Source organism: Balaenoptera borealis (genome assembly GCF_965194805.1).
Source record: "Balaenoptera borealis genome assembly, contig: HAP1_SCAFFOLD_618, whole genome shotgun sequence".
Classification (NCBI taxonomy): Eukaryota; Metazoa; Chordata; class Mammalia; order Artiodactyla; family Balaenopteridae; genus Balaenoptera; species Balaenoptera borealis.
Genome location: NW_028123581.1, coordinates 142,622 through 160,677, shown reverse-complemented (window position 1 = coordinate 160,677; position 18,056 = coordinate 142,622). Strand labels below are relative to the sequence as shown.

The 18,056-nt window shown below is 45.6% G+C and overlaps 1 pseudogene across 1 annotated transcript; it reads right to left on the bottom strand.

Moving 5' to 3' along the window:
- Positions 1–10,588: 10,588 nt before the first annotated feature.
- On the bottom strand, positions 10,589–17,514 carry LOC309621538 (uncharacterized protein C2orf78 pseudogene; annotated as a pseudogene). Its single transcript has 3 exons — positions 17,427–17,514; positions 13,843–14,534; positions 10,589–12,496 (listed from the first exon to the last, which is right to left on the bottom strand). The product of its transcript is annotated as an uncharacterized protein C2orf78 pseudogene (transcript).
- Positions 17,515–18,056: the final 542 nt, after the last annotated feature.

Here is an 18,056-nt window from a genome sequence, read left to right as displayed (position 1 = left end):
AGTCTTACTGGTGAGCCTTTCCTGTCGCTGATTCTCGGCTCGCTTTGTATTTCATAGGACTGTTATAAGTCCAATACAAAATGAGTCTTATTTTTAAAAACCTGAAATGTTTTACAAAGCCTAGCATTCTCATATAGGGTCCTTTCCATTCTCCCCACTTTCCCGAGAGGCCAAGAACACGTCACACCATGAACTAGGAGAGGGGGTAGAGCCCTTGCTGATGAAATACATCAACAAAGACAGAGTCTTAGCCTGCTTGCTCTCTGGACAGGATCTCGGACCACAAGGTCTTCAATCCTGGTATAAATGAAGGAAGTGAGGACAGTTCAACTGGCACTCACATAACAAGAGTTCTGAAACACCTTCCGAAGAGACTATAGCAGTAGATGAGGGAAGGGAGTGCTACAGTGTGGCAGTACAGGGGGAACGATCGGCTACAGCAGTGAAAAGTGTGGTACCGATTGGTGTGCTCTCGGCGTTCTTGTACATGTAGCATAGATGACCTCTACAGTGGCCCTCCCACCTTCCCACCTGCATTAGGTGTTCTTTTTTTTGTAATTTATGTTTATGTATTTATTTACTGTTTGAACTTATTTATTCTACGTATTTATTTTTTTGGCTGCACTGGGTCTCTCATTGCTGTGCACGGGCTTTCTCTAGTTGGCGGCTAGCGGGGGCTACTCTCGGTTGCGGTGTGCGGGCTTCTCATCGCGGTGGCTTCTCTTGTTGCGGAGCATGGGCTGTAGGCACGTGGGCTTCGGTAGTTGAGGCTCACGGGCTCTAGAATGCAGGCTCCGTCGTTGTGGCACATGCGCTTAGTTGCTGCACGGCATGTGGGATCTTCGCAGACCAGGGCTCGAACCCGTGTCCCCCGCATTGCATTGGCAGGCGGATTCTTAACCACGGCGCCACCAGGGAAGCCCTAGGTGTTCTCATATAGAGTCTAAAAACAGAGGGCACTGAGCGAAGGTAGTGGTTATTAAAGGCTCAGGATCTAAATTCTACCTGCCTCTACACCCCTTCCCAGCTGTCGATTTGACCCCATTTTTGAATGCCGACCTCATTCTTCAACTTTCTCTGGCGTTTGTTATACTCACCTTGAAAACTTGTTTCTGTGATGCGTTGAGCAGACACAGGGTGGCAGACTGCAGAGGTGGAAGCTGGTGGTCGGATATTTGTGGGCTGAATCTCCTTCAGTCCCATTCCCATTTCTGGTTGCCCAGAGGCCCGACTTCCTGTGTATGACGCCGAGCCGTAGGATTGCGGGCAGGAGCCAAGTTCTCCATACAGTAAAGACCCCAGTGTGCCTTGGTTATAGTAATATACCTGGCTTCCGTCCTGGCAGGGAAGTGACAGGCGGCTCTGCCCCTGATTTGGAATCTGAGATGGTGTTCCCTGAGCAAGGCTGGCAGAAAGCGATGGATGTAGAGGGACCATGTTCTTGGCGTCTGAAGTTTTATCATACTGGGCTGCCAGAAACATGGAGGAGGCAGCTGTGTGGCGGTCAGTGAGTGCCAGAGTAAAGTCTCCGAGTGAAGAAGAATTCTTTTCAGTGCTTGCTGTGATGTCCCACTCAAGAACACCTGGATAGGAAGCAGCTGAAGTGGAGATCTGGCTGTGGTCAGTAACTCCAGATAACATAGTCGTGCTAGAATGTTGGTAAAGGTAGGCACTACCCATGAGTGTCTGGAAAGGGGTACCAGTAGCCGATGCCGAACTGACGGCAGGGGCAGAGACTCTGGAGAAGTTGCAGACACTTCGTGTTAGGGAAGTTGCATTGCTCACCACAGGAGGAGAATGCTGCAGAGAATTTAGAGTTCCAAGTAGAGATGGATGTTGGAAATTTTCTGTAAGAACAAGAGGGTCATGAAAAACTCAGGGAGGTTGAGAAATTCTCACTACGTTTGAGGAACGGCATCATCTGAAGGTTCTTGCTATCAGGACACCTCTACTATCACTACTTCCTGAGAAACCCAAAATCAGACAGTTAATGATGGCTGTAAGGACTGAGCAGTTTTCCACTCTTCTCTATTAACTGCCTGTGCTCCCATCTTGGGCACAGACGGGCAGAAGAGCCAAGTGGTGTGGTTCAGAGATTGTTCTCTAGGCTGGAAGCAACCTTCTCCCTGCCCTGTCTTTCCCTTCAGCCTGCACTCGTATTGACTTCTATGCTATTTCCTAGACTGGAAGCATTTTAGAACTAGGAGGCCCTTAGAGAACTTCGATGTTCTCAGTCTCATTTCGTGAGTAAGGAAACTGAGGCTCAGAGAGGTCGGGTTGACTTGTTCAAGTTCTCTCATTATGTTAGTATCATTACCAGGTTTCAGAACCTAAGTATCCTGACTTCCTTGCCAGGACTCCACTCTGAGCATGATACTGCCAGAAAGCAGGAGAAATAGAACTTATAATATAGGCATTTTTTTTGTCCATTAGAAAACAGTACGGCTGTTACCATTGTCGTCTTCAGTGTCTCCCTTTGCTTGTGCAGTTCCCACGCTATTACCTAGAGGTGACGTACAGCTCAGTCCAACTGGTGAATTGAAAGAGTCATTTTTGCCCTCTTCAAGCCTGGTTTCTCATCCTACCTCAAAATGATTACCCGAAAGTGGATTTCTTAAGTGCTTTTGGAAAGGGAAGAGTTATCTGATTACTTCAGATTCCTCACCTGTAAAGTGGTTATAACACCACCACCAATAATAATAGCAGTAATAATTAATAGATGAATAAGCTGATCTATTGCGTATGATTTATATGGAGGAAGATACAATAAGTTCTAGAAAGACAAAGAAAAATCATGACAAGCATATTACGTTAACGAAAAAGAAATCCATAGATATTAATGAAAACTGGGGTATGTGGCAAGTATCGAAGCCTAATGAATTTACTAACAAATGGCATTCTGTACTATCCATGCAATATTATGAAAGTGAATTTTGCCCACTCTATTTTAGTGAATACTATTAACCAGAAGACACGATGGAGGTGATAGAGGTGAATGAATTCCTAGCCAATGCATACAGACAGAGAAGGTATGTCAGTAAAAAATGCATAACAAGCAACAGAATGCAATAAATGTGCATGTATAGGTAGCCACAACACATATAGACAAGTATTTCAATGAAAACCGGTACGAAGCAGACAGCAAAATAATAAGTGTAAAAGAGTTTCATTATTGTGCTCCTTCATATTTTTACCCAGCAAGTAAGAGGTATTAAGCCTAGGAGAAATATATATTTCAATGAATATAGCTTATATAATAAGCAGAAAGGAAGCTTAAAATGTATCAGGAAGGTTTTTGGATTTATCCTAGAACTTAGATTAGAATCATCTTCAGCATCCAAGAAGATGGCATCCCAAAACCTCAAAAAACCATCATGCCTAGAATCCAATTAAAAAAGATTTTCAAATGTAAGAAAATCCACAGGACTCCACAATATGGTTTTCGATAAATGTGGATGTTTGTTTGTTTTGTTTCTTTGGCCGCGCCGCGTGGCCCTGGCCGTGAAAGCACCGAGTCCTAAGCACTGGACCGCCAGGGAATTCCCTAAGTGGGGGGAATTAGAGATGTGGGGCTTGACTTTTTCTTCTTCTTCTTCTTCTTCTTCGGTAGCTAAGCTCTACAAGCGAACGATGGCTGTTGATCAATGTGCTCTCTGTGTTAGGAAGGAAATAACTGTAAAAATGAAAAGCAGCCTTGCCTTAGAACCTACATATCACACCAAGGAAAATAGTCCTTCTGATTCAATTTAGAAGATATCACTTAAAATGTTGAATTGGTGAAATGTCTACCTAGTTTAAAAATTAGAAAGAATAAAACACTGAAAAGCAGCCCCCTAGATAACCACTGTGGTTGCTTGTTTATAGGAGGCATCATTTCTAAAACGTATTTCTAAAATGTTTATATTCAAAACTGTCAAGTGGCCAACTGTATTCAGAGAGGCAATAAAAGAAAGAAAACGGAGTATGACTTTTCTGATAAGCTGCCTTTCCTGGTGATCCCCTGTTCTGGCCTTACTTTCCTTCTTAGTCTGTTAATGTAAGGGTTTGCTACCATCAACTTGGTTTTGCCCTGCTCTGAGCAGGTTTCCCTCTGTGCTGTTTCTGCTTTAATTGAAAATCTTTGGTTCCCATCAGCATTCCATTGCAAACTCCGTTTTTCTTGAGAGCTCCTCTATGCTTTCCCTCTTCATTCTTACATTTTCTCCCATCTCTTGGTGCCTGTTGGCCTGTGCTAATGAAAACCATCCTAAACTTCCTTACGCTCGACTCTGTGCCTCCCTGTAGAGCCCAGTACTCTCCATCCTCTCTCCCTATTCTCTCTTTTCAACTAGTCGAAATCCTAGTGGAGGGAGACCATTAGAGATGAAACATCTTGGTATATATTGCTAGTTTTCTATGTCCCCTGGCTTTTCTATGTTTCTGTTGAAACACTCTTGAGAAGTGTCTGATTTCGTTTTCTACATGGGTACCCTTTAAGGCTCAATACTGGAAAAGAAGGGGATCAGAGTGATCAACCCAACGTGGTATCCTAACGTAACAGTTAAGGAAAGCAACAGGCTTTGTGAGACAGCCAGTGATTTGTCCAAAGTCACACAGATAGTAAACGTCAAAGTCAAAACTGAAATTAGGTCTCCAGACTTGTAGTTCAATACTTTCCCTCATTATTCCATGCTATTTTGAATCTCCTACTTACTCAATTTAGGGGCAAAAGAAATCGAACGCAAAACTTTCCAAAGTTTCTTTTCTTACCTGACATGGTCAGAGAAGAGGAAGCATCCACTGCAGGTACAAGGGATGAGGAGACAACACTAGAGGATGTCCGAGTGGCTGCAGCTGAACGGCGCACGTGTCCAGTACAGAGGTCACTGGTTACTGGTCCAAACAGCTCCACGGAAACCCCAAGACTCTACCAAGTGGTAGTAGGTTTGGTAGGAGAGTGATGTCACAAAGCAGGCAGTTGAAAGGTATGAGAGAGCCAATAGGGAGGTCCGATCCCCAACAGGAAGGCGGGCTTGGGTGAAGAGAGTGTAGGAGAGCTAAAACAACACCTGAGTTTCTGAGCTCTGGGGAGGAAATCCTAGAAGACAGATTTACCTCCCCCAGGCTCTTCCATTAGGGAAATCATTGCCACATTTCTTACAGACGTTCATTAATACACTGAACTAAGAGTTACTTATATTCTACAGAGTATTCTATTTTATGTATCATATACTTAGAGCTATATAGATCTTCTTTAATTAATAATCCTTAGGAAGGAAAGAGCCATCTAGTTTGAACTATTACAGTTGTTCTGAAATCATATGTGTCTAATGAGTGAACTGATAGCAGCTTTTAAGGAGCCAAAGTAGGGATTAAGAAGCTCTCTTTGTAACTTGGTTCAAGAGTAGGGTGAAGTTTGTTGAGTGTACCTTGTGGAGAATGTTGTGGTCCAAGGCTCTTCTCTTTTAGTTTCTTCTCCTTGACTCCTACCTTCCTTGGGCTGGGCTAGGCTGGGGGCCAGGTTGGACTTGCGACTTAACGTTTCTCTTCCGCTTTCTCTTTTTTTTTTTTCTTCCATTATGGGCATTGCTTCGAGGACAAGCCTTGATCTTGCATTGGACGTTACTTCCTGTCACCTTCCAGCAGCAGGAGTCTTCTTTTCAGTGCTTGATGCTTCACGAAATAGACTCTGCCCGTTGGCAGCAAATACCAGAGAGCTAGGAGACAGAGCTGGTTGCAGACCTTTCCTCTTCCAGCCTTTGGTTGCAATTGTTTGGCCCATAATTTGCTAGCTCTAGTTCCTTGGGCCACACAGGTATCCTGCCATCTCCAGCTCTTGTTATATGTGAGAGACATTCTGAACACTGTCCCTTTTTCTTTGCACAGAAGTATATACAGTGTGGCAGTTACTGTAATCTCCTCCGCCTTGCAAACAGCCACTCTAGAATCTTGGACCTCTAGGACTCTCTGTCTTGCATGCTTGGGGGCAAGGCCAAGCAAAATGAAGAGGAGAATAATTAGAGAAAGAGGAGGACGTTGGTGGAGAATTGGGAGCAGGTAAGGTGAAAGGGCACAGGAGAAAAGAGATGCATGTAGACTTTTTGGTTTCTGTGGGAAACAGGTTGACACACTTGGGCCTCATTTGGTATTAACAGAACAGAGAGTTAAAGATCTAAGTAGCTAGATAGTGTGCAGCAACTGCCATGAAGTCTGTACACTGAAGAGAAGAGTCTCACATCTAGTTTTCATTTTGTTTTATGTCATAGTACCTTATTTATAGCATTCACTGGTGTGTTTGTAGAATACAGATGTTTTCAAATGCTCTGGTTTTGTCTACATGGTTATCTCCTTGTCCTGTTTGTAAGGAATCCAACATTGTAAGACATATTGCATGTTTTTCTCTTGACGATTGTTGACCTTGAAGCGTCATGAACTAACTTGAGCTGTTGGATTCTGTGGAGAAACGTTCAAAAGGGTCTGTGAAAAAGGCACTGTGGTGAGTCGCATTATGCACCCGAGCGTAAGGAGCAAGATATCTGCCACCAGCCCAGCTTGGCCTGGATTGCCTCTGTTTTAGTTCCCCTGGTTAGTGCTTTTCTCCCTAACCACTCTTGTGACTGTGATAATGTGAGTAAGGGCGGAGTTGCTAATGATCTATGTGTGAGGTAAGCTGGTTTGAGGGAGGAAATCTATGGACCTAGTCATTTTCCTTGGTGGTAAGCTTTCAGGGGTGCAGAGATGGATCTTCCTGGGGCCTTTTCTGGTCCCAGGAAGATATCGCATAGATGGGACCTCCCAAGACACACATTGAATCTTTAGGCCTGTTTTTCCTATTATGAGGTACGAGTTTCTTCACTGATGGGGATGATGCTTATCTGAGAAGAAATTGTGAAAGGTGGTGTAGTGTAGAGGTGTGGCTTAAGCTTTTAAGTTTTCCTCCAGGTTTTTCCCCTAAGCTTCCTACTTCGGACGGCCTACTTACATGATACTAGTAGGTGATGTCCGGCTAACAGCTTCCTAAATATACCTGCAAGCCAGATCAGTGTCTCTTTTCTCTGTATTCCCATGGAAATCAAGAGTCCCGCCGAATTTTCCATCGAAACAGTTGATTTGTGTTGTCTCTAGGAATTCTAAAGGGCGTACCGTTGCTTCCTAACCGGTGTCATTTGGGAGATCCGCCTCTGTACGTTCAAATGATTAATTTTGAGACTTTGCTCATGTGTGCAGTAAACCCTTGAATTCCCTAAGACCTTCCTTTCCTCCATCTCCTACCCCATTAAGCCCGCTTCAGTTCATCTCCTGAATTTCTTTGGAATCTGTCAGCCAGCTCTTCCTCAACTTCCTAATACTGAACTTGCCTGTCTGTTGCGATTAGGTCCTAACTAGTGTCCATATATCTTGTTTCCTTCCAATCCACTCTTCACACAAGAAACCTTCAAAGCAAGTTGGAACGTTGCTCATAAACATCGCTCACAAACATTGTTTTGAGAATAGAAAACACACTGTTGGCCTTTAAGACTCTGCGTGGTCTAGAATCCTCTCTGCTTCTCTAGCCCCATCTTGTGCCACTTTTGCCCTCACTTTCTATGCTTCAGATACACTGAATTAACCTTAGTTCTCACTCATCTGACAGAAGTCAGTTCAGATACTATTTTTCACTGTGATTCCTAGCATTAAGGAATTTGATTATCAGGTTTTGTATGAGGACTATTTCATCAGGGGTACAGAAGTTCTGGCCATCTCTGGTTTTGGATATCCCTTATTTGTTGAGACCTTTGCGTTGTTTGGTTGCCTTTTGTCTGTTTTCCAGATGGGAAAACAGGAACAAGGGAAGTATAGGTTATTACTAGGTGGGGTTGAACAAGTGGAGCAGCAAACTGCAAAGCAGAAAGAAGAGGGACGTACTATAGAGGGATATGACTTCCATTCTCAAGGCGCCTGCATCCTGTGCAGGGAGACAGCCTAACATAAAATGTGCCTAACAACAAATATATTGACTTCTTACTAAAAATCTCCAGTTCATAGAACCGAGGGGTTTGTACCTTCTCCTTTAAAAGTGATAGTCCTGGGACTTCCCCGGTGGTCCCGTGGTGAAGACTCTGCGCTTCCAACGCAGCAGGCGTGGGTTCAATCCCTGGTTGGGGAGCTAAGATCCCACATGCTGCGCAGCCAAAGAAATTTTTGTCGAACGTTATACTCCTGTATTGTTGGCTTTAGTGGTTTAGATTTTGTTGTACTGTTAAGAAGATTTCAGTTTATTTACCGGGAACAAACAACACATAATGTAAAAATAGTTTCCCAGAAACGATTTCCATCATTCTCTTCTTCCCTTTCTCCCGCAGACTGGTGTTTCACCTTGACAAGTTCTCTGTCATTCCATAGGAAAGCTGTCTGGCTTGGAGGTTGCAATCCCAGGGAATTTTTCATCAGCGGGGAAGTCTCCATCACTACAGAGGAATCAAGGGAGAAGTCAGGCCCTGGTAAGTGAGATGCTCCCCCTAAACACCAACACAGCAGTCGTGTACCTTTCAAGGGGTTCAGGGGCAAGATGGGCAAGGCATTTCTACTAACTCTTCTTAAGGATCACGGACAGTGCCCTATGCTACGAGGTAAGCGGTGACTGCTGTAGTTCTTACTGGTGATCCTTTCCTGTCACTGATTCTCGGCCTTCTTTGTATTTCATAGGACTGTTGTCAGTCCAATACAAAATGAGTCTTATTTTTAAAAACCTGAAATGTTTTACAGAGCCTAGCATTCTCATATAGGGTCCTTTCCATTCTCCCCACTTTCCCGAGAGGCCAAGAACACGTCACACCATGAACTAGGAGAGGGGGTAGAGCCCTTTCTGATGAAATACATCAACAAAGACAGAGCCTTAGCCTGCTTGCTCTCTGGACAGGATCTCGGACCACAAGGTCTTCAATCCTGGTATAAATGAAGGAAGTGAGGACAGTTCAACTGGCACTCTGATAACAAGAGTTCGGAAACACCTTCCGAAGAGACTATAGCAGTAGATGAGGGAAGGGAGTGCTACAGTGTGGCAGTACAGGGGGAATGATCGGCTACAGCAGTGAAAAGTGTGGTACCGATTGGTGTGCTCTCGGGGTTCTTGTACATGTAGCATAGATGACCTCTACGGTGGCCCTCCCACCTTCCCACCTGCATTAGGTGTTCTTTTTTTTTGTAATTTATGTTTATGTATTTATTTACTGTTTGAACTTATTTATTCTACGTATTTATGTTTTTGGCTGCACTGGGTCTCTCATTGCTGTGCACGGGCTTTCTCTAGTTGGCGGCTAGCGGGGGCTACTCTCGGTTGCGGTGTGCGGGCATCTCATCGCGGTGGCTTCTCTTGTTGCGGAGCATGGGCTGTAGGCACGTGGGCTTCGGTAGTTGAGGCTCACGGGCTCTAGAATGCAGGCTCCGTCGTCGTGGCACATGCGCTTAGTTGCTGCACGGCATGTGGGATCTTCGCAGACCAGGGCTCGAACCCGTGTCCCCTGCATTGGCAGGCGCCACCAGGGAAGCCCTAGGTGTTCTCATATAGAGTCTAAAAACAGAGAGCACTGAGAGAAGGTAGTGGTTATTAAAGGCTCAGGATCTAAATTCTACCTGTCTCTACACCCCTTCCCAGCTGTCGATTTGACCCCATTTTTGAATGCTGACCTCATTGTTCAACTTTTCTCTGCCGTCTGTATACTCACCTTGAAAACTTGTTTCTGTGATGCGTTGAGCAGACACAGGGTGGCAGACTGCAGAGGTGGAAGCTGGTGGTCGGATATTTGTGGGCTGAATCTCCTTCAGTCCCATTCCCATTTCTGGTTGCCCAGAGGCCCTACTTCCTGTGTGTGACGCCGAGCCGTAGGATTGCGGGCAGGAGCCAAGTTCTCCATACAGTAAAGACCCCAGTGTGCCTTGGTTACAGTAATATACCTGGCTTCCTTCCTGGCAGGGAAGTGACAGGCGGCTATGCCCCTGCTTTGTTCGTGGGCCTCCTGATCCAGCAGTTCCCTTGGCTCTGCCCCTGTCGTCAGCTGCCCCTAGGATAACTCTGAGCCCTAGCCACTTCTCTGGTAGATTTCCCTATTCCCCCACTACAGTCACACCTGAATAAGGCAACTCAGACCTTTCAGAGATGTGTCCTGAACCTCTTGTTTTCTGAAATACCTATCTGGTGGTTGTGAGACTTAAGGCCAGCGTCCCCGAGAGACTTTTTCTATTTCTCCTAGTAAACCTAGACTCATCTTCTGTCACCTTCAACTCTACTCCAATTGTGTTCTTTCAACCCAGACCTCTGACCCTGCTTTTTACTTCTGCCATTTCATCCTCGCTCCTGCTTCCTTTCCTAAATCCATACGTCTCTTTTGGCCTTCCTAGCCCTGGGCCAAGTTCCTTCCTCTTTGCTCAGTTTTTACCCCTTTCCTTCATTCTCCCATCCAACTTTCAGTCCTTCCTTTCTCACGCCCCAGTTAGCAGCATCTGAAAATTCGAAAGGTTTGTTACTCGTCTATTAATTGTATTCCATTTACTTATTCAGTTCTATACCTGTCTTACCTGTGTATGGAAGAACAGCTGGTAGCCAAGGTGGCACCAAGAATCCTAGCAGCTCTCACTTGACGTATCCGTAGTAGTCGGCAATTTCCATTTCGTTTTCCCTCTCGGTGAAAAATTGCAGCTTGCCCGAAGAGGTGTATCTGGCAGCATTCTCCCGTTGTTGTTGAGCCCGCCTCTTCATGGCCTCTCGCTCTGGCCTCTGCTCTTGTTCGATGGGCTTTGACATGACTGGCTCAGGCACGTTGGGTTCCCTCCATGGAACTCGTTGCTTGCTGAAGTCTTGGAGTAGAAAGTGGGTTTGGAGCTTGGGTGGGGACTGGCGCTTATTCACAGCAGGGGGAACAGGCTCCCGCTGGAGAGGAGCGCCAGATGAAGTTTTGGAGGGTGCAGGCCTAGGAGCAGCAGACTGAGGGACACGAGGCTGGGTATGGTTGGGCCAAGCCGGTTGGGTTGGGTTGGTCACAGTTGGCTGAGCTGGTTTGGCGGGGCCTGGCAAAGAGGCAGGAGCTGGCTGGGATGAATTGGCTGCAGCAGGTTGAGCTGAGTCAGTAGAACCAGGCTGGGCACGGTAAGCCCCAGCAGGCCGATGTGAGGCCAGAGACTGTGGCCTCCGAGGAGCGGGTCGAGCTTGAGGCTTGTCCCAGGCAGAAAAAGGCAGAGGTATCAACTTGACCTTCCCAGGAGGAGGCCGCTCATACTGGGCTGGAGACGGACACTCTGTTTCAGCACTGCTGTCTGGTTTCTGGGCTTGGACTTGCGTTTTCTCAGGACCCTTCCCCTCACGTGGGGTATGCCGCCATGGCTGGATAGCTGGGGGTGGCTGGGGGTCTTTGGGGTTGCTTGACTTTCCCAAGAGCCGACAGGAAGAGAGCCCAGTTTTCGTCTCATTCTTCTTCCCCAGCGCATGAAGAACCTTCACAGACTCCAGCATGCGCACGCCAAGGGAGGTTCGAGGCTTTTGAAAGCTCTGTTGGAGAAGCTCAGTTTGGTGTTCCTTTCGCTTCGTGTGGGGGATTGCTGGCTTCTCTTCTGCCTTGACTTTGTTCCCTGACTGCTTGTTCTCCTCAGCCTTGTTTCTCCCTCTGGTCCTTTTGGTCTTTTCCTGCCCGTGGCTCTTAGTTTTGCTGATCTTTCTGGATGCAGCTTTCTGAGGTTTGCCTTGAGAGTGCTTGGCCGTGTTCACAGGAGCCCTGTCACTGACTGCAGCGTGGCATGTAACCACTTCTCCCCCTAACAGGCACTCTGGATTCTTTGGCTGGATTTTGGCCTTGGGAGCGCCACTGATAGGCTCAGAGGCTTTCTGTTTGTTCTTCCTGGGTTGATCAGAGGGAACCTTTATGACACTTGGCTTTTCCTGCACCTGATTCACCTTAATGGCTCTGGTGTCTTTAGCTTTGATCACGTTGGGACCTTGGGATTGATCAAGATCTTTCAAAGGATTAAAGAGCTGGGGAAGGTGAATATCCTCCGCCAGTGTAGTAATGTCTGCAAGACCACTGCTAGGTTCAATCCCATTTTCAAGTGTCCCTAGGTCCTGACGACTCCGGCTGTTCTCTCCCAGATCAGCATTTTCAGAACCAGGCTGCTCCTCTTGGCTGAGGGGATCGGTGCAGGCCAGCGGCTGGTGAATATCAGGGATTCCTAAAGGGAGTAGTGGAGGATCTTGGTTCTCTGTTGGGATCTGGTAGGCATCCAGAGGCTTTGAAAGCTTGGTTTTGATATCATCCACGTGCTTACTCTCTATTTGTCCCTGGCTTGGAGCTGGAGGCAGGGCCAGGAGACGCCTGGCACTCTGGACTGGAGCTGTCACTGAAATGTCCCCAAGTTCAGATGGTGGGTTACTCTCAAGTATGTGGCTGTTTCTGCTACTGCAGGACTTGGGGAGTTCTTGACTTTGTGTCACACAAAACGTCTGGCTTGGAGGTTGCAATCCCAGGGAATTTTTCATCACCAGGGGGGAGGTCTCCATCCCTACAAAGGGATCAAGGGAGAAGTCAGTCCCTGGTAAGTGAGATGCTCCCCCTAAACACCAACACAGCAGTCGTGTACCTTTCAAGGGGTTCAGGGGCAAGATGGGCAAGGCATTTCTACTAACTCTTCTTAAGGATCACGGACAGTGCCCTATGCTACGAGGTAAGCGGTGACTGTTGTAATTCTTACTGGTGAGCCTTTCCTGTCGCTGATTCTCGGCTCGCTTTGTATTTCATAGGACTGTTTATAAGTCCAATACAAAATGAGTCTTATTTTTAAAAACCTGAAATGTTTTACAAAGCCTAGCATTCTCATATAGGGTCCTTTCCATTCTCCCCACTTTCCCGAGAGGCCAAGAACACGTCACACCATGAACTAGGAGAGGGGGTAGAGCCCTTGCTGATGAAATACATCAACAAAGACAGAGTCTTAGCCTGCTTGCTCTCTGGACAGGATCTCGGACCACAAGGTCTTCAATCCTGGTATAAATGAAGGAAGTGAGGACAGTTCAACTGGCACTCTCATAACAAGAGTTCTGAAACACCTTCCGAAGAGACTATAGCAGTAGATGAGGGAAGGGAGTGCTACAGTGTGGCAGTACAGGGGGAACGATCGGCTACAGCAGTGAAAAGTGTGGTACCGATTGGTGTGCTCTCGGGGTTCTTGTACATGTAGCATAGATGACCTCTACAGTGGCCCTCCCACCTTCCCACCTGCATTAGGTGTTCTTTTTTTTGTAATTTATGTTTATGTATTTATTTACTGTTTGAACTTATTTATTCTACGTATTTATTTTTTTGGCTGCACTGGGTCTCTCATTGCTGTGCACGGGCTTTCTCTAGTTGGCGGCTAGCGGGGGCTACTCTCGGTTGCGGTGTGCGGGCTTCTCATCGCGGTGGCTTCTCTTTGTTGCGGAGCATGGGCTGTAGGCACGTGGGCTTCGGTAGTTGAGGCTCACGGGCTCTAGAATGCAGGCTCCGTCGTTGTGGCACATGCGCTTAGTTGCTGCACGGCATGTGGGATCTTCGCAGACCAGGGCTCGAACCCGTGTCCCCCGCATTGCATTGGCAGGCGGATTCTTAACCACGGCGCCACCAGGGAAGCCCTAGGTGTTCTCATAGAGAGTCTAAAAACAGAGGGCACTGAGCGAAGGTAGTGGTTATTAAAGGCTCAGGATCTAAATTCTACCTGCCTCTACACCCCTTCCCAGCTGTCGATTTGACCCCATTTTTGAGTGCCGACCTCATTCTTCAACTTTCTCTGGCGTTTGTTATACTCACCTTGAAAACTTGTTTCTGTGGTGCGTTGAGCAGACACAGGGTGGCAGACTGCAGAGGTGGAAGCTGGTGGTCGGATATTTGTGGGCTGAATCTCCTTCAGTCCCATTCCCATTTCTGGTTGCCCAGAGGCCCGACTTCCTGTGTATGACGCCGAGCCGTAGGATTGCGGGCAGGAGCCAAGTTCTCCATACAGTAAAGACTCCAGTGTGCCTTGGTTATAGTAATATACCTGGCTTCCTTCCTGGCAGGGAAGTGGCAGGCGGCTCTCCCCCTGATTTGGAATCTGAGATGGTGTTCCCTGAGCAAGGCTGGCAGAAAGCGATGGATGTAGAGGGACCATGTTCTTGGCGTCTGAAGTTTTATCATACTGGGCTGCCAGAAACATGGAGGAGGCAGCTGTGTGGCGGTCAGTGAGTGCCAGAGTAAAGTCTCCGAGTGAAGAAGAATTCTTTTCAGTGCTTGCTGTGATGTCCCACTCAAGAACACCTGGATAGGAAGCAGCTGAAGTGGAGATCTGGCTGTGGTCAGTAACTCCAGATAACATAGTCGTGCTAGAATGTTGGTAAAGGTAGGCACTACCCATGAGTGTCTGGAAAGGGGTACCGGTAGCCGATGCCGAACTGACGGCAGGGGCAGAGACTCTGGAGAAGTTGCAGACACTTCGTGTTAGGGAAGTTGCATTGCTCACCACAGGAGGAGAATGCTGCAGAGAATCTAGAGTTCCAAGTAGAGATGGATGTTGGAAATTTTCTGTAAGAACAAGAGGGTCATGAAAAACTCAGGGAGGTTGAGAAATTCTCACTACGTTTGAGGAACGGCATCATCTGAAGGTTCTTGCTATCAGGACACCTCTACTATCACTACTTCCTGAGAAACCCAAAATCAGACAGTTAATGATGGCTGTAAGGACTGAGCAGTTTTCCACTCTTCTCTATTAACTGCCTGTGCTCCCATCTTGGGCACAGACGGGCAGAAGAGCCAAGTGGTGTGGTTCAGAGATTGTTCTCTAGGCTGGAAGCAACCTTCTCCCTGCCCTGTCTTTCCCTTCAGCCTGCACTCGTATTGACTTCTATGCTATTTCCTAGACTGGAAGCATTTTAGAACTAGGAGGCCCTTAGAGAACTTCGATGTTCTCAGTCTCATTTCGTGAGTAAGGAAACTGAGGCTCAGAGAGGTCGGGTTGACTTGTTCAAGTTCTCTCATTATGTTAGTATCATTACCAGGTTTCAGAACCTAAGTATCCTGACTTCCTTGCCAGGACTCCACTCTGAGCATGATACTGCCAGAAAGCAGGAGAAATAGAACTTATAATATAGGCATTTTTTTTGTCCATTAGAAAACAGTACGGCTATTACCATGGTCGTCTTCAGTGTCTCCCTTTGCTTGTGCAGTTCCCACGCTATTACCTAGAGGTGACGTACAGCTCAGTCCAACTGGTGAATTGAAAGAGTCATTTTTGCCCTCTTCAAGCCTGGTTTCTCATCCTACCTCAAAATGATTACCCGAAAGTGGATTTCTTAAGTGCTTTTGGAAAGGGAAAAGTTATCTGATTACTTCAGATTCCTCACCTATAAAGTGGTTATAACACCACCACCAATAATAATAGCAGTAATAATTAATAGATGAATAAGCTGATCTATTGCGTATGATTTATATGGAGGAAGATACAATAAGTTCTAGAAAGACAAAGAAAAATCATGACAAGCATATTACGTTAACGAAAAAGAAATCCATAGATATTAATGAAAACTGAGGTATGTGGCAAGTATCGAAGCCTAATGAATTTACTAACAAATGGCATTCTGTACTATCCATGCAATATTATGAAAGTGAATTTTGCCCACTCTATTTTAGTGAATACTATTAACCAGAAGACACGATGGAGGTGATAGAGGTGAATGAATTCCTAGCCAATGCATACAGACAGAGAAGGTATGTCAGTAAAAAATGCATAACAAGCAACAGAATGCAATAAATGTGCATGTATAGGTAGCCACAACACATATAGACAAGTATTTCAATGAAAACCGGTACGAAGCAGACAGCAAAATAATAAGTGTAAAAGAGTTTCATTATTGTGCTCCTTCATATTTTTACCCAGCAAGTAAGAGGTATTAAGCCTAGGAGAAATATATATTTCAATGAATATAGCTTATATAATAAGCAGAAAGGAAGCTTAAAATGTATCAGGAAGGTTTTTGGATTTATCCTAGAACTTAGATTAGAATCATCTTCAGCATCCAAGAAGATGGCATCCCAAAACCTCAAAAAACCATCATGCCTAGAATCCAATTAAAAAAGATTTTCAAATGTAAGAAAATCCACAGGACTCCACAATATGGTTTTCGATAAACGTGGATGTTTGTTTGTTTTGTTTCTTTGGCCGCGCCGCGTGGCCCTGGCCGTGAAAGCACCGAGTCCTAAGCACTGGACCGCCAGGGAATTCCCTAAGTGGGGGGGGGAATTAGAGATGTGGGGCTTGACTTTTTCTTCTTCTTCTTCGGTAGCTAAGCTCTACAAGCGAACGATGGCTGTTGATCAATGTGCTCTCTGTGTTAGGAAGGAAATAACTGTAAAAATGAAAAGCAGCCTTGCCTTAGAACCTACATATCACACCAAGGAAAATAGTCCTTCTGATTCAATTTAGAAGATATCACTTAAAATGTTGAATTGGTGAAATGTCTACCTAGTTTAAAAATTAGAAAGAATAAAACACTGAAAAGCAGCCCCCTAGATAACCACTGTGGTTGCTTGTTTATAGGAGGCATCATTTCTAAAACGTATTTCTAAAATGTTTATATTCAAAACTGTCAAGTGGCCAACTGTATTCAGAGAGGCAATAAAAGAAAGAAAACGGAGTATGACTTTTCTGATAAGCTGCCTTTCCTGGTGATCCCCTGTTCTGGCCTTACTTTCCTTCTTAGTCTGTTAATGTAAGGGTTTGCTACCATCAACTTGGTTTTGCCCTGCTCTGAGCAGGTTTCCCTCTGTGCTGTTTCTGCTTTAATTGAAAATCTTTGGTTCCCATCAGTATTCCATTGCAAACTCCGTTTTTCTTGAGAGCTCCTCTATGCTTTCCCTCTTCATTCTTACATTTTCTCCCATCTCTTGGTGCCTGTTGGCCTGTGCTAATGAAAACCATCCTAAACTTCCTTACGCTCGACTCTGTGCCTCCCTGTAGAGCCCAGTACTCTCCATCCTCTCTCCCTATTCTCTCTTTTCAACTAGTCGAAATCCTAGTGGAGGGAGACCATTAGAGATGAAACATCTTGGTATATATTGCTAGTTTTCTATGTCCCCTGGCTTTTCTATGTTTCTGTTGAAACACTCTTGAGAAGTGTCTGATTTCGTTTTCTACATGGGTACCCTTTAAGGCTCAATACTGGAAAAGAAGGGGATCAGAGTGATCAACCCAACGTGGTATCCTAACGTAACAGTTAAGGAAAGCAACAGGCTTTGTGAGACAGCCAGTGATTTGTCCAAAGTCACACAGATAGTAAACGTCAAAGTCAAAACTGAAATTAGGTCTCCAGACGTGTAGTTCAATACTTTCCCTCATTATTCCATGCTATTTTGAATCTCCTACTCAATTTAGGGGCAAAAGAAATCGAACGCAAAACTTTCCAAAGTTTCTTTTCTTACCTGACATGGTCAGAGAAGAGGAAGCATCCACTGCAGGTACCAGGGATGAGGAGACAACACTAGAGGATGTCCGAGTGGCTGCAGCTGAACGGCGCACGTGTCCAGTACAGAGGTCACTGGTTACTGGTCCAAACAGCTCCACGGAAACCCCAAGACTCTACCAAGTGGTAGTAGGTTTGGTAGGAGAGTGATGTCACAAAGCAGGCAGTTGAAAGGTATGAGAGAGCCAATAGGGAGGTCCGATCCCCAACAGGAAGGCGGGCTTGGGTGAAGAGAGTGTAGGAGAGCTAAAACAACACCTGAGTTTCTGAGCTCTGGGGAGGAAATCCTAGAAGACAGATTTACCTCCCCCAGGCTCTTCCATTAGGGAAATCATTGCCACATTTCTTACAGACGTTCATTAATACACTGAACTAAGAGTTACTTATATTCTACAGAGTATTCTATTTTATGTATCATATACTTAGAGCTATATAGATCTTCTTTAATTAATAATCCTTAGGAAGGAAAGAGCCATCTAGTTTGAACTATTACAGTTGTTCTGAAATCATATGTGTCTAATGAGTGAACTGATAGCAGCTTTTAAGGAGCCAAAGTAGGGATTAAGAAGCTCTTTTTGTAACTTGGTTC